Raw genomic sequence first — 13,392 nt, 5'->3', positions numbered from 1 at the left:
TCCAGAACTACTCAAGCGTTGAGGACAACACTTTTTTGAAGGAGAGGGGCATGTTGGGTCCCTATAATACTAGTGATTACCCCATTACTATTGTAGGTATACCCCTTATTTATATTGTTGTGCCCCTATTACCCCCATATTGTTATTTCTGTGCCCCATAGAATCCCTCTATTGTTATTTTTGTGGCTTTATATTATTATTGTTAGGTCGGCTGGATTATATTGTGACTCCTTAGACTCCTATATATAGAAAGGAGGTTTTGTCATTTGTATCATCCAGGAATTGTTCATTTATGTAATGTAAAGGAGGTTGCCCCCTCGAAGAGGCTGAATTCTAAGGTGTTGATCTATCTTTTCTATCTTTTCTTGAGCTGGTTTCATAACAATGATCCTTAAATATCTAACTTAAAGATTACTATGAATAAGTTATTAAATGCTAGTAAAAATCACCTTAAGAAAAGTATTAATCTAGTATCCTTCATACTTGAGGACTAATATTCCCCCCCCATAAGGTTCATGGCTTTCCTTACTTAACACACAACACATGAAATAATTAATTTCTAATAATTTAATTCCCTATGGAACCTCTCCTAGCCACCAACATTCATTTCAATGAATCCCTTCTTAGCCCACACCTATGTCTATAAAAAGGAGACATTATACCTTACCTCACATATCATAGTTCAACATATCTTATGCCTGTATGATCTGAAATAGTTCAGATTCCTGAGGTAGAATAATGAATTTTAGAACACGGCTAGGGATTGTTTCTCTTGTCTTTTACTTGATTGGGATTTTTGTAGGTTTTAACCCCGTACAGAAATTACCTGCATACGAATTCTAAAACACAGAAAATAAACAATACGAGAGCATAACACATAAAAGACATATACACAAAGATTTTCCCTTGGATACCAAAACCAGGACTACCAGCTTGATTTTTCATTATTTTCCTTTCAATGTTACAATACATATTTATACATGCTGAAGCATCCAATACCATGGACCGAAAACCATCGCGTCCAAAACCATGTGCCAAAACCATGCACAAAACCATAGGTAGGTCCGCCCAACCTAATATAGGGTCCAAAAAAAATTTCCTCTGGGCATTGCCCCGGATCCCATAGAGGGGGGCTAACCACCCCCCTCAAACCCCCTGTGACCCCCCCACTGCTTAGTTGACGCAACGAAGGGGGGGCTCCACCCCCCTGCAAACTATGTAGGCTAGTTGTGGAAAGAATATAACACAACCAAACATTCTCCCACTTGTTGTTTTCTTTCCATAGGGGGCCATAGGAGAGCTTAGTCATTTATCTAGCCCTGAAACACCCATTGTTTCTCTACATGAAGAGAACTTCTCATAGCTCATAGATTTTGTCAATGCATCTGCGATATTCTTCAAAGTGTCTACCTTTACCAATAACACCTTTTTATCTTCTATCATATCCCTCACAAAGTGATACTAAACATCAATGCGCTTTGTATTTGAATGATAAGCAGGGTTCCTTATAGCTCCATGTACTAATCCCATACTTGAACACAATCTCTGCAACCAAACTGCTTCCTTGCTTGCATGAGTGGCTACCATGTATTCTGCCTCTGTAGTTGATAATGCCACTACAGATTGTTTCTTACTCATCCAGCTGACTGCACCTCCAAATAGGTTAAACACATACCCACTTGTAGATATTCTCTGATCCAGATCTTCGGCCCAGTCTACATCAACAAAGCCACGGATATCCAAAACTCTATCCAATCTTGGTCTTCCTTGGTAGCACAAACCATAATCACTAGTGCCACACAAATACCTGAAAACCTTCTTCACTGTTGTCCAATGCTCCTTTCCTGGTTTTGACATAAACCTGCTCAATGCTCCCACTGCATGTGTAATGTCTGGTCTAGTACAGTCCATCACATACATCAGGCTATTGACTGCACTTGCATATGGAACACGGGACATGTCCTCTTCCTCTTGTTGTGTCTTGGGACACTGTTCAGCAGATAACTTTACACCAACATGAATAGGAACCTTCACCGTTTACTATCCTGCATATTAAACCTCTGTAGTATTGTCTCAACATACTTCCTATGGTTTAACCATAACTTCCTCTTTGCCCGATCTCTTTTAATTTCCATGCCCAAAATATAGTTTGCAACACCAAGATCTTTCATGTCGAATTTGGAGAATAATTGGGTCTTAAAATCCTGGATAATTTCTTTGTCATTTCCAACCAGCAACATATCATCCACATACAAGACCAAATAAATAACACGGTCACCAATTAATTTAAAATACACATAGTGATCTGCTTTTCTTCTGGTGAAGCCAAGTCCCCGTATAAATGTATCAAATTTCTGATACCACAGCCTTGGTGATTGTTTTAACCCATACAAAGACTTCTTTAACTTTCATACCAGTTCTTTCTTACCCTTCACCGCAAAGCCTTCAAGTTGTTTCATGTAGATCTCCTCTTCCAGATCCCCATGAAGAAATGTTGTCTTCACATCCATCTGTTCTACCTCAAAATCAAAAGCAGCAGCAATAGATAAAAGTAATCTAATAGAAACTACCTTGGCTATAGGAGAAAAAATATCACCAAAATCAATTCCCAGCATCTGGGAATAACCTTTTGCTACCAACCGAGCTTTGTATTTCTCCACCTTTCCTTCTACATTTGTCTTCTTCTTGAACACCCATTTGTTGCCAAAGGGTTTCCTTCCAGCCAACAACTCCACCCGATACCAAGCCTCATTTTTGTTCATCAACCATGGTCTCTTTCCAAAATTTTCCATCCTCTGAATCTACTGCTTCCTTCACAGTTTTGGGATCATCATCAGTAATAGTAAAGACAAATTTGAACAGAAAGCAGATGGACTATACCTTGCTGGTTTCCTTCTTTCTCGAACCGATCTTCTCACACCCAGAGTTTGTGGCTCTTCATCTTCTGATTCCTCTTCTGTTGTAGGGTCTAATTCTTCGTCCTTAAGCTCAAACTCTATCTTCTCAGGTTCCTTTGATGGGACTTCATGTTTAATAACATCTTTCACCTCTCTGAACACCACATCTTGGCTATACACAACCTTCCTTTTTACTGGGTTCCAAAGCTTATAACCCTTTAGACCATCATTATACCCAATAAAGATGCACTTTTCAAATTTGCTATCCAACTTGGTTCTTTTCTCCTTTGGAACATGTACATATGCATCACATCCAAATACCCTCAGATGTGAAAGAGAGGGTTTCTTACCAGTCCATACCTCTTCTGGAGTCTTATCCTCCTGTTAGCGCTTGAGATTTCACCCTAGGCTGAGGAAGTCAAACCTTCAAGGCAACATCAAACCATTTCACCTCGTAGCTAGCCCTACGGGTTATGAGAAGGCTCTCTCCGGTCTATCTCGGCAAATTTTCAATGGGGTGAGATGAACAATCAAAGGTAACACTGATATTAGGCTAGTAAACTGATTAAAAGGTTGATTTGGGGGTTTTTGGGGTTTTTTGGTGGCAAATTGAGGATCTGCAATTTTAGGGTGCGGGGATTTGACACAGTTTCTGCAAGTGGGTCTTTGGGGCAAGGTAGGAGTTTGTGCTGATGCCTTTAGCTGAGATGGATGATCAAGGAAGAAAAAGAGAAGCTAAGAGGGCAAACAATGACTTTGAATCCTCTCTAGACAGTGGAAAACATAAACATTAAACAAATTTGAAAGCTGAGCATGGCAAGCATGAATTCAAACTTTATCACTTCATTTGTTTAATAAGCTGCAGTAAAGAAAGAGATGGAACACATAAACACACTTACAATTAGAATAAGAGAAACACACCATCAACACAAGAATCCACAAGAATCCCAATGATGTCTGCAAAACCCTGGTCTTCCTTTTCCTCAAATTGCAGAGATACAAGTAAAATATACAATAGGAGCTTCTCCCTCAAGAGTCCAACCATGAAAATGAGCAAGAGAAGGCATAATATAAATGATCTAACTCCTTTCCCCACCTCTAGGGGTCGTGCTCAGCTTCCTAGGAGCTGTTTCAACTAATTCTAAACTGAGCACTAGATAATAGGCAGTCAAAACAACTTGCCTCTAAAACTTAGGAAACCTATCCATGCATTAAATATTTACCATTTACATCAAAGAATCTTCTAGAAGTGATGAAGGAGAGTAAAAGTATCTAAGTGCCATGAAAATTACACAAAAATCCATCATTTACATGCCTCAAAAGTCAACCAAGATGAAAACAGTGTTTTGCTGGCCAAACTGGTCAAAACAGGCAAATTTCCCTGACAGGTCGCGCACATCACTCTGACAGGTCGCGCACATTCACATCTCTGTTTGAGGGCCTTCCCGGTGTCCAAATCAGGTGCAAGATATCTCGTTGGAAAGGTCTACGAGTCTACTTTCCAACCCCACCAGAAGTTTTGAATTTGGAGTTGATTTGACCCCTCAAAAAGCATTTCTCCCAAGACAGCTTTCTGCAACTCAAAATAGGGGCAGAAAGTCAAAATTTGCATGTATTTTGAGCTTTTGGAAGCCCAAATCTCCATAAAATCTGAAACTCATCCATAGGAAAGTGTATTTTTGCATGAAAATTCCAAAAATGCAAAGTTTTCCCCGTTCTGAGTTGCCCCCATGTATGGTCGCGCGCGGGGTGAGACCAGTCAAATGGCCAAAACCTGTAAAATTCCCAAAAATGCCAAAAATGCTTCAAAACTCTCAAAATTTCTTGGGTTTGCTACTAGGAGGATGCTAATGAGTATCATGGTGAGTGAGAGAAGCCTCGGCCAAGATGCGGAGGGGATCGGGCCTCTTTCTCCTTTTTTGTGCCTTAGCCAAACTCCTTGGATCCAGCGATTGTAATTTTGGCATTTCTCTAAAACCATGACACCTGTGCAAACAGTGAAGGAGGTTTTTCTTCTTTGGAATGTTATGGACAAAAACCTCTCTCATATTTCCAAAATTCATCTTTTATTGCTCTGAAACATCATTTGAGTGAAACTTGTCCCGATGTGTGAAACAAGGGATTTTGTCGAAATGGAGCGAAATGAAGGGGATAGAGGGCTTATAAATTCTTGGGGAAATTTTTGGGAGTGGAGAGGGATGTTAGGAAGTAGGGGAAAGTGGAATCTCAGAGATTGAGTGAGGGGAAGGGGTCGAAAAGGGCAAAACACAGGCCAAACCTAGAAAATTGCCAGGTTGTAGCTAGAAACTAGGGTTTGTGGAAAAATGAGGAATTTGGCGGATCTAAGGGATGGGAAGTGTTTAATAAGGTACTTTAAGGATAGGGGAAGGTGTATGAACATCAGGATACAAGTTTTGCTGATAACTTGACCGTCCAAGGGAAATTGGCTTTAAAACCCTAGGAGAGGGAAATGACCTTGCCTAGGCACAACTGAAGCATGAACAAGATGTAAAATGACTCATTAGACACTGACATGATAATGAAAACCCTCTGAATGATGATAGGCTCAGCTGAATGATGACATGGACTGACATTTGGGCAAACCCTAGACCTAATGCCTAGTGACCAAATTTTGGCTTGAAGACTCACTGAAATGACAAAATTTGACCTTGACACTTTGAGACCACTGTGTAAGAGCATATTTGATCACTGTAGGAAGGCTGGAAAGACTGACACTAACATTGGCTCCAATGGGGATGGTAGCTCCTTGGAGGTGCCAAGAACCTTAGACCTCTGGGAGAGCAGACCAGTGCCTTACAATCATTGGGCAATGGAGTCATAAACTCAAGCTGAAATGCATGACTGAAAATCGACTCAAACTAACTTAACAACAAGACTGAAAATGGACTAACAAAGGACTCATGACTCAACTAAAAACTGACTCAATACTTAAACACCATCGACCAACTGAAAATGATGCTCAAATTGGAGCTTATTCATCACAACCTACTCTAACAGTTTCATTCATCACCTGATCAAGTGAAATGAAACAACCAATGCAACCAAGCAAGTATCCGATCTGCTGTTCGAAATATCCGCAAGTTCTCACTTATGACTAACAAGAGAGAACTACTGAAAGGCAACTCCCATGACAACTTATAAACAGATCCATTGAATGATATAAATTCTCTATCCGCCTCCAAAAACATTGCATAAGGATCATGAAATTCAAGCACACTGGAACTTAGCTCATTTAATAGATTACTTCTCGTTTCCTCATACCATGAATGCAAACTTTGATCTGAGTCTTGTGACGAGACCTCTGCTAGAAATGACAAAGAAACTGGCTGCCGGATCAAATTCATATCAGCACATGTTTCAAGCTCACATGTAGTTAATGGAGAAAGACTTTGACTGCAAACCTCATCCAAAACATCAGCTATTGGATCATGAAAAACTTGAAAAGACTGCTGCAATGTATCCATTGAAAATGTATGACATCCTTCTAGCTGTTCATCTTTTTCTTGAGAGATTTTATGAAGATTCTGCCTTATAAACTGAAATGCTTCGAAACAAAAGGGTATAGAATCTTCCGGCATCATCAAATCATCTTCCACAGCTTCATCTGTAATCTGCCCTTCAATTTCATTTGGTGGCTGCAAATCTGATGCTACAGGCTGCTCAAGAATTTTGTTATTTGTCTCATCCTCAACATTAACACTGAGAGATTGCTGATTTGTTATAGGCTGTCCATTTAAAGATTTACTATACAACCTACCCTTCAAAAACTGAAATGATTCGAAACAAAAAGGTAGGGAACCTTCTTGTATCATTTGATCAAATATGTCAACTTCCATGCCTTCATCTGCAACTTGACAACCAATGGCATTTGGGGGCTGCAAATCTGAATATGAGAAGTCTTGAACAAGGTTTTTATTGCCTTCAAGATGGTCTAGATCAAGACTTGTTGACAGTTGATTCCTAATTTCATGGAAGTTGTCTCTGATGAACTGAAATGAATCAAAACAAAGAGGCAAAGATCCTTCACTTACTTCCCAATTTTCTGCACTTTCCTCATCGATGTCATAGCTGATATGTGATGGCTGAACATTGTATTCAAGCTGCTGAAAATGAACTTTTTCCTCCCACAAACTAGCTGCTGGTTCGTCTGCAAGATTAGCGTTTGTTTGGAGAACATAATCATCATCATACTGATCATAATGAGGCAAATCATCATCAAACATACACATCATATCAACAGCTCTCTCTTCTTCACAATGATCTATAAAACAATCACTACGACAACTAGGGTAAGAAACAAAATGTTTTGGATCAGCAACTTGTTCTTCTTCAATCAGCGCGCCATGAACATCATAATCATTCCTTGAGTTGATCTTGTCCATCATCTTTTCCACTGCACTTACCAAAATGTCAAGCTTTACCTCTAGAGATGTTGATTCGGCCAGATCTATGTTTTTCATCTCTTCTTCCTTCATCCTTGCCCTTCGGATCAGCAGATGTGCCTCTACATTCACTGCATTGTTTTGCATCTGGTGAAGTGTTGCAATATCCCTTTCTCTCAGCTGAAACTCCATCTCCAGATCAAAGGCGCCCGGGTAGTGCAAGAGAGCAGATCTAGTAGTAGGCCTTATATCAACTGGCATTGAATAATAAACTTGGTTAAATCTGGCTGAAAACTGTTGTACTGTCTCCCCTGGCAATCTTTTCAGCTGGTTATACTCTTCTACAATCAAGAAAATGTTCTGCCCAATCATCCACCTGTCGAGAAAAACTTTGACGAACTGCTGGAAATCTGAGATGCTCGCATGAGGCAGGGTTTTGAACCAACTCTTCACTTTGGCTTGCAGAGAAAGAGCAAAAAGCCTTATACTAACATCTTCATCATCAACTTCAAAAAGATCTAGAAAATTCTCAAAATTCTGGACATGTTGCTCAGCGTTGACATTCTTACATTCACCATCAAACATCGGCAAGTATAGATCATAATTTTTGGGGAAAGCATGAGGAACAGGAGGTAAAACAAGAGGTTTATACCGATCTGGAATTTTACAAGGTGTAGGGGTATGTACAGCAGGTATAGGTTCATCACAAAATTTGGAAAAAGGATCTTGATAAAACTTAAAAGCATGCAAATCTTTGGTATTCACAATCTTCAAAGGGAAAGAATCAAATGCAGGCCTGGGATCTTTTCTCAAATACAATATACTTTGCAAAGCCTTCTTGACATTCTTGGGAAAAGAGAAGAAATAATTTATGACAAAGAACAAAATGTCTTGGATGAAATTCCAACTTGAATACCTGATCTGTGCATGTTGTCCTTTCATGTTTCTGCTGGTCGGGATCATCCTCCAGTGGAGTCTTTGGATCTGATCTCGAAACTGATTTAGAGTCGCCAGGTGAATGATTTCAGCCTGTCAAGTGTCTGATCGTTGTTCACCATCAACAATCAGATCTGAACTTGATACATGTACTGGGGTAAAATGCAAATGAAGTGGCCGTATTCACAAGCTCACGGAGATTGACTGAAGCAGCGTTTATCTACTAACGCTGATGTAAAACAAGAGCGTTTTCGAAGGCTACCTGGCGTGACTTCAGGCTCCGTCTAAGACTTATGAAACAAACACATCAATCCACAAACAAGTTTGTTCTCCCCAGTATGGTCGCCACTATGTTAGCGCTTGAGATTTCACCCTAGGCTGAGGAAGGTAAACCTTCAAGGCAACATCAAACCATTTCACCTCGTAGCTAGCCCTACGGGGTATGAGAAGGCTCTCTCCGGTATATCTCGGCAAATTTTCAATGGGGTGAGATGACAAATCAAAGGTAACACTGATATTAGGCTAGTAAACTGATTAAAAGGTTGATTTGGGGGTTTTTGGGGTTTTTTGGTGGCAAATTGAGGATCTGCAATTTTAGGGTGCGGGGATTTGACACAGTTTCTGCAGGTGGGTCTTTGGGGCAAGGTAGGAGTTTGTGCTGATGCCTTTAGCTGAGATGGATGATCAAGGAAGAAAAAGAGAAGCTAAGAGGGCAAACAATGACTTTGAATCCTCTCTAGACAGTGGAAAACATAAACATTAAACAAATTTGAAAGCTGAGCATGGCAAGCATGAATTCAAACTTTATCACTTCATTTGTTTAATAAGCTGCAGTAAAGAAAGAGATGGAACACATAAACACACATACAATTAGAATAAGAGAAACACACCATCAACACAAGAATCCACAAGAATCCCAATGATGTCTGCAAAACCCTGGTCTTCCTTTTCCTCAAATTGCAGAGATACAAGTAAAATATACAATAGGAGCTTCTCCCTCAAGAGTCCAACCATGAAAATGAGCAAGAGAAGGCATAATATAGATGATCTAACTCCTTTCCCCACCTCTAGGGGTCGTGCTTAGCTTCCTAGGAGCTGTTTCAACTAATTCTAAACTGAGCACTAGATAATAGGCAGTCAAAACAACTTGCCTCTAAAACTTAGGAAACCTATCCATGCATTAAATATTTACCATTTACATCAAAGAATCTTCTAGAAGTGATGAAGGAGAGTAAAAGTATCTAAGTGCCATGAAACTTACACAAAAATCCATCATTTACATGCCTCAAAAGTCAACCAAGATGAAAACAGTGTTTTGCTGGCCGAACTCGTCAAAACAGGCAAATTTCCCCGACAGGTCGCGCACATCACTCTGACAGGTCGCGCACATTCACAGCTCTGTTTGAGGGCCTTCCTAGTGTCCAAATCAGGTTCAAGATAGCTCGTTGGAAAGGTATGCGAGTCTACTTTCCAACCCCACCGGAATTTGTGAATTTGGAGTTGATTTGATCCCTCAAAAGTCATTTCTCCCAAGACAGCTTTCTGCAACTCAAAATAGGGGCAGAAAGTCAAAATTTACATGTATTTTGAGCTTTTGGAAGCCCAAATCTCCATAAAATCTGAAACCCATCCATAGGCAAGTGTATTTTTGCATGAAAATTTCAAAAATGCAAATTTTTCCCCGTTCTGAGTTGCCCCCATGTATGGTCGCGCGCGGGGTGAGACCATTCAAATGGCCAAAACCTGTAAAATTCCCAAAAATGCCAAAAATGCTTCAAAACTCTCAAAATTTCTTGGGTTTGCTGCTAGGAGGATGCTAATGAGTATCATGGTGAGTGAGAGAAGCCTCGGCCAAGATGCGGAGGGGATCGGGCCTCTTTCTCCTTTTTTGTGCCTTAGCCAAACTTCTTGGATCCGGCGATTGTAATTTTGGCATTTCTTTAAAACCATGACACCTGTTCAAAAAGTGAAGGAGGTTTTTCTTCTTTGGAATGTTATGGACAAAAACCTCTCTCAGATTTCAAAAATTCATCTTTTATTGCTCTGAAACATCATTTGAGTGAAACTTGTCCCGATGTGTGAAACAAGGGATTTTGTCGAAATGGAGCGAAATGAAGGGGATAGAGGGCTTCTAAATTCTTGGGGAAATTTTTGGGAGTGGGGAGGGATGTTAGGAAGTAGGGGAAAGTGGAATCTTAGAGATTGAGTGAGGGGAAGGGGTCAAAAAGGGCAAAACACAGGCCAAACCTAGAAAATTGCCAGGTTGTAGCTAGAAACTAGGGTTTGTGGAAAAATGAGGAATTTGGCGGATCTAAGGGATGGGAAGTGTTTAATAAGGTACTTTAAGGATAGGGGAAGGTGTATGAACATCAGGATACAAGTTTTGCCGATAACTTGACCGTCCAAGGGAAATTGGCTTTAAAACCCTAGGAGAGGGAAATGACCTTGCCTAGGCACAACTGAAGCATGAACAAGATGTAAAATGACTCATTAGACACTGACATGATAATGAAAACCCTCTGAATGATGATAGGCTCAGCTGAATGATGACATGGACTGACATTTGGGCAAACCCTAGACCTAATGCCTAGTGACCAAATTTTGGCTTGAAGACTCACTGAAATGAAAAAATTTGACCTTGACACTCTGAGACCACTGTGTAAGAGCATATTTGATCACTGCAGGAAGGCTGGAAAGACTGACACTAACACCTCCAACGCTGATGAAGGTGATCTGTTGACCAAGTAACATGTTGTCTCCACCAGCTCTGCCCATAATTCCTGTCCTAACCCGGCACCACTGAGTATGCTTCTTGCCCTTTCCATCAATATCTTGTTCATTCTTTCTGCAACTCCATTTTTCTCAGGTGTATATGGAGTAGTCTTACGCTGTGATATACCACACTTCTTACAGAATTCTTCAAATTCCTTACTGCAAAACTGTCCATCGTTATCTATCCTCAACACCTTTATCTTCTTCTCTGTCTGGTTTTCCACCAGAGCCTTAAATTATTTAAACCTGTCAAAGACTTCAGATTTATTTTTAAGGAAATATATCCATGTATTCCTTGAGAAGTCATCTATAAATGATACATACTACACAGACTTACCCAGTGATTGAACCTTCACAGGTCCAAACACATCACTGTGCACAAGCTCTAATATCTATTTCACCCTCTTACGACTAGAGGGAAAACTCACCCGATTCTGCTTCCCATATACACAATTTTCATAGAAATCAAAATACAGACAGCTATTACTCATACCTTCTACCATACCTTTACCATGAAGTATTCGAAGGCCCTTCTCTCCAATATTTTCAAGCCTTTGATGCCACAACATGGTCTTTTCTCCAAAGACCACTAGATTTTATGCTTCACTTTCAAGAACCACGGAACTGTTGCACCCATCAACAACAGTGCTGCCTTGCAGCTTGTACATAGTTCCAATCTGAACTCCCCGCATCAATACCAGTGCTCCCTGAACCATCTTGCAGGTATCCTTCTTAAACACTGTTTTTACACCTGCATCTTCCAGCTTGCTAATGGAAATCAGATTTCTAGCCAACGCAGGAATATGAAGAACACCCAGAAGTGTTCTAACCCTTCCACCTTGCAACCTCAACTTTACTTTTTCTGGACCAACGATTCTAGCCTTCTGTCATCCCCCAAGAAGACATCACCACCATCATATTTCTCATACTCGCAAAACCACTCTCTATTGGGAGTGAAATGAAAGGATGCACCTGAGTTAATCAACCATGCCTCATGATCTACATGTGTACTTGAAGAAGCCAAGTACACATCCCCACCTTCATCTGAGGTGCTTTTCGCCTCTGTAGAAGGAGCATCATCAGATCCCTTTCCTTTGTTAGGAGCTTTAGATTTACAGTGCCTTTTGTAGTGCCCTTCCTTTCCGTGTTTCCAGCACACCACCTTTATAGGTTTTCCTGGAGATTTAGATCTCCCTCTAGATTTAGATCTCCCACTCGATGAATTATTTTTGTTTTTGTTTTGGGACCATCCTCATATAGACAAGGCATCACCATTCTGGCTCTCCATATTTTTCCGTCTCATCTCCTCCGTCAGTAAGGATGAGACTATTTCATCAAACTGCAAGGCAGTTGCATTGCTACCTATTGCAATAACCAGACTATCCCATGAATCTGGTAGAGAACACAACAAACTGATGCACTTATCTTCATTTGAAATTTTAATATCAATAGATAATAACTGTCTTACCACAGTATTAAATGCGTTCAGATGTTCTGTCACTGAGTCTCCATATTTCATCCTCAGATTATACAACTTTCTCTGTAGGAATAGTTTATTCACCAAAGACTTAGATTGGTACAAAGTCCCTAACTTGTCCCACAAAGCCTTTGTCATAGCTTCCCTTGATACATTCAACAATACTGAATCTGAGACATGCAATCGTATTGTGCTCTTAGCCTTCCGATCCAACTTCTTCCATTCTTCATCGGACACTCTCGTTGGTTTAGTACCCGAATCTACCACGATCCACTAATCTTTATCCACCAACAGATCCTCCATATTGAGCTTTCATAACTCAAAACTCTGACCATTAAATTTCTCGATCTCTATATTTCCATTGCTCGTCATCTTCTTTCACCACCAGAATCGATCCCACAGATCTCCCACTGAACAGGGTCTACCATAGGCCCGAGCGAAACCCCTTAGCAACATAGGTGTCCCCTTGAAGCCAAAATAGCTCTGATACCAAATGTAGATTTTAACCCCGTACAGAAATTACCTGCATACAAATTCTAAAACACAGAAAATAAACAATGCAAGAGCATAACACATAAAACACATATACACAAAGATTTTCCCCTAGATCCCAAAACTGCGACTACCAGCTTGATTTTTCATTATTTTCCTTTCAATGTTACAATACATATTTATACATGCCGAAGCATCCAATTCCATGAACTGAAAACCATCGCGTCCAAAACCATGTGCGAAAACCATGAACAAAACCATAGGTAGGTCCGCCCAACCTAATATAGGGTCCAAAAAAATTTCCCCTGGCCGTTGCCCCGGACCCTGTATAGGGGGGCTAACCGCCCCCCTCAAACCCCCTTATGACCCCCCCCGACTATGCAGTCGGTGCAATGAAGGGGGGTCTCCACCCCCT

This window comes from Pinus tabuliformis, chromosome 8 (genome assembly GCF_031772625.1).
Source record: "Pinus tabuliformis cultivar Carrire ecotype Pingquan chromosome 8, CPIR1, whole genome shotgun sequence".
Taxonomy (NCBI): Eukaryota; Viridiplantae; Streptophyta; class Pinopsida; order Pinales; family Pinaceae; genus Pinus; species Pinus tabuliformis.
This window is presented reverse-complemented; position numbering follows the sequence as displayed.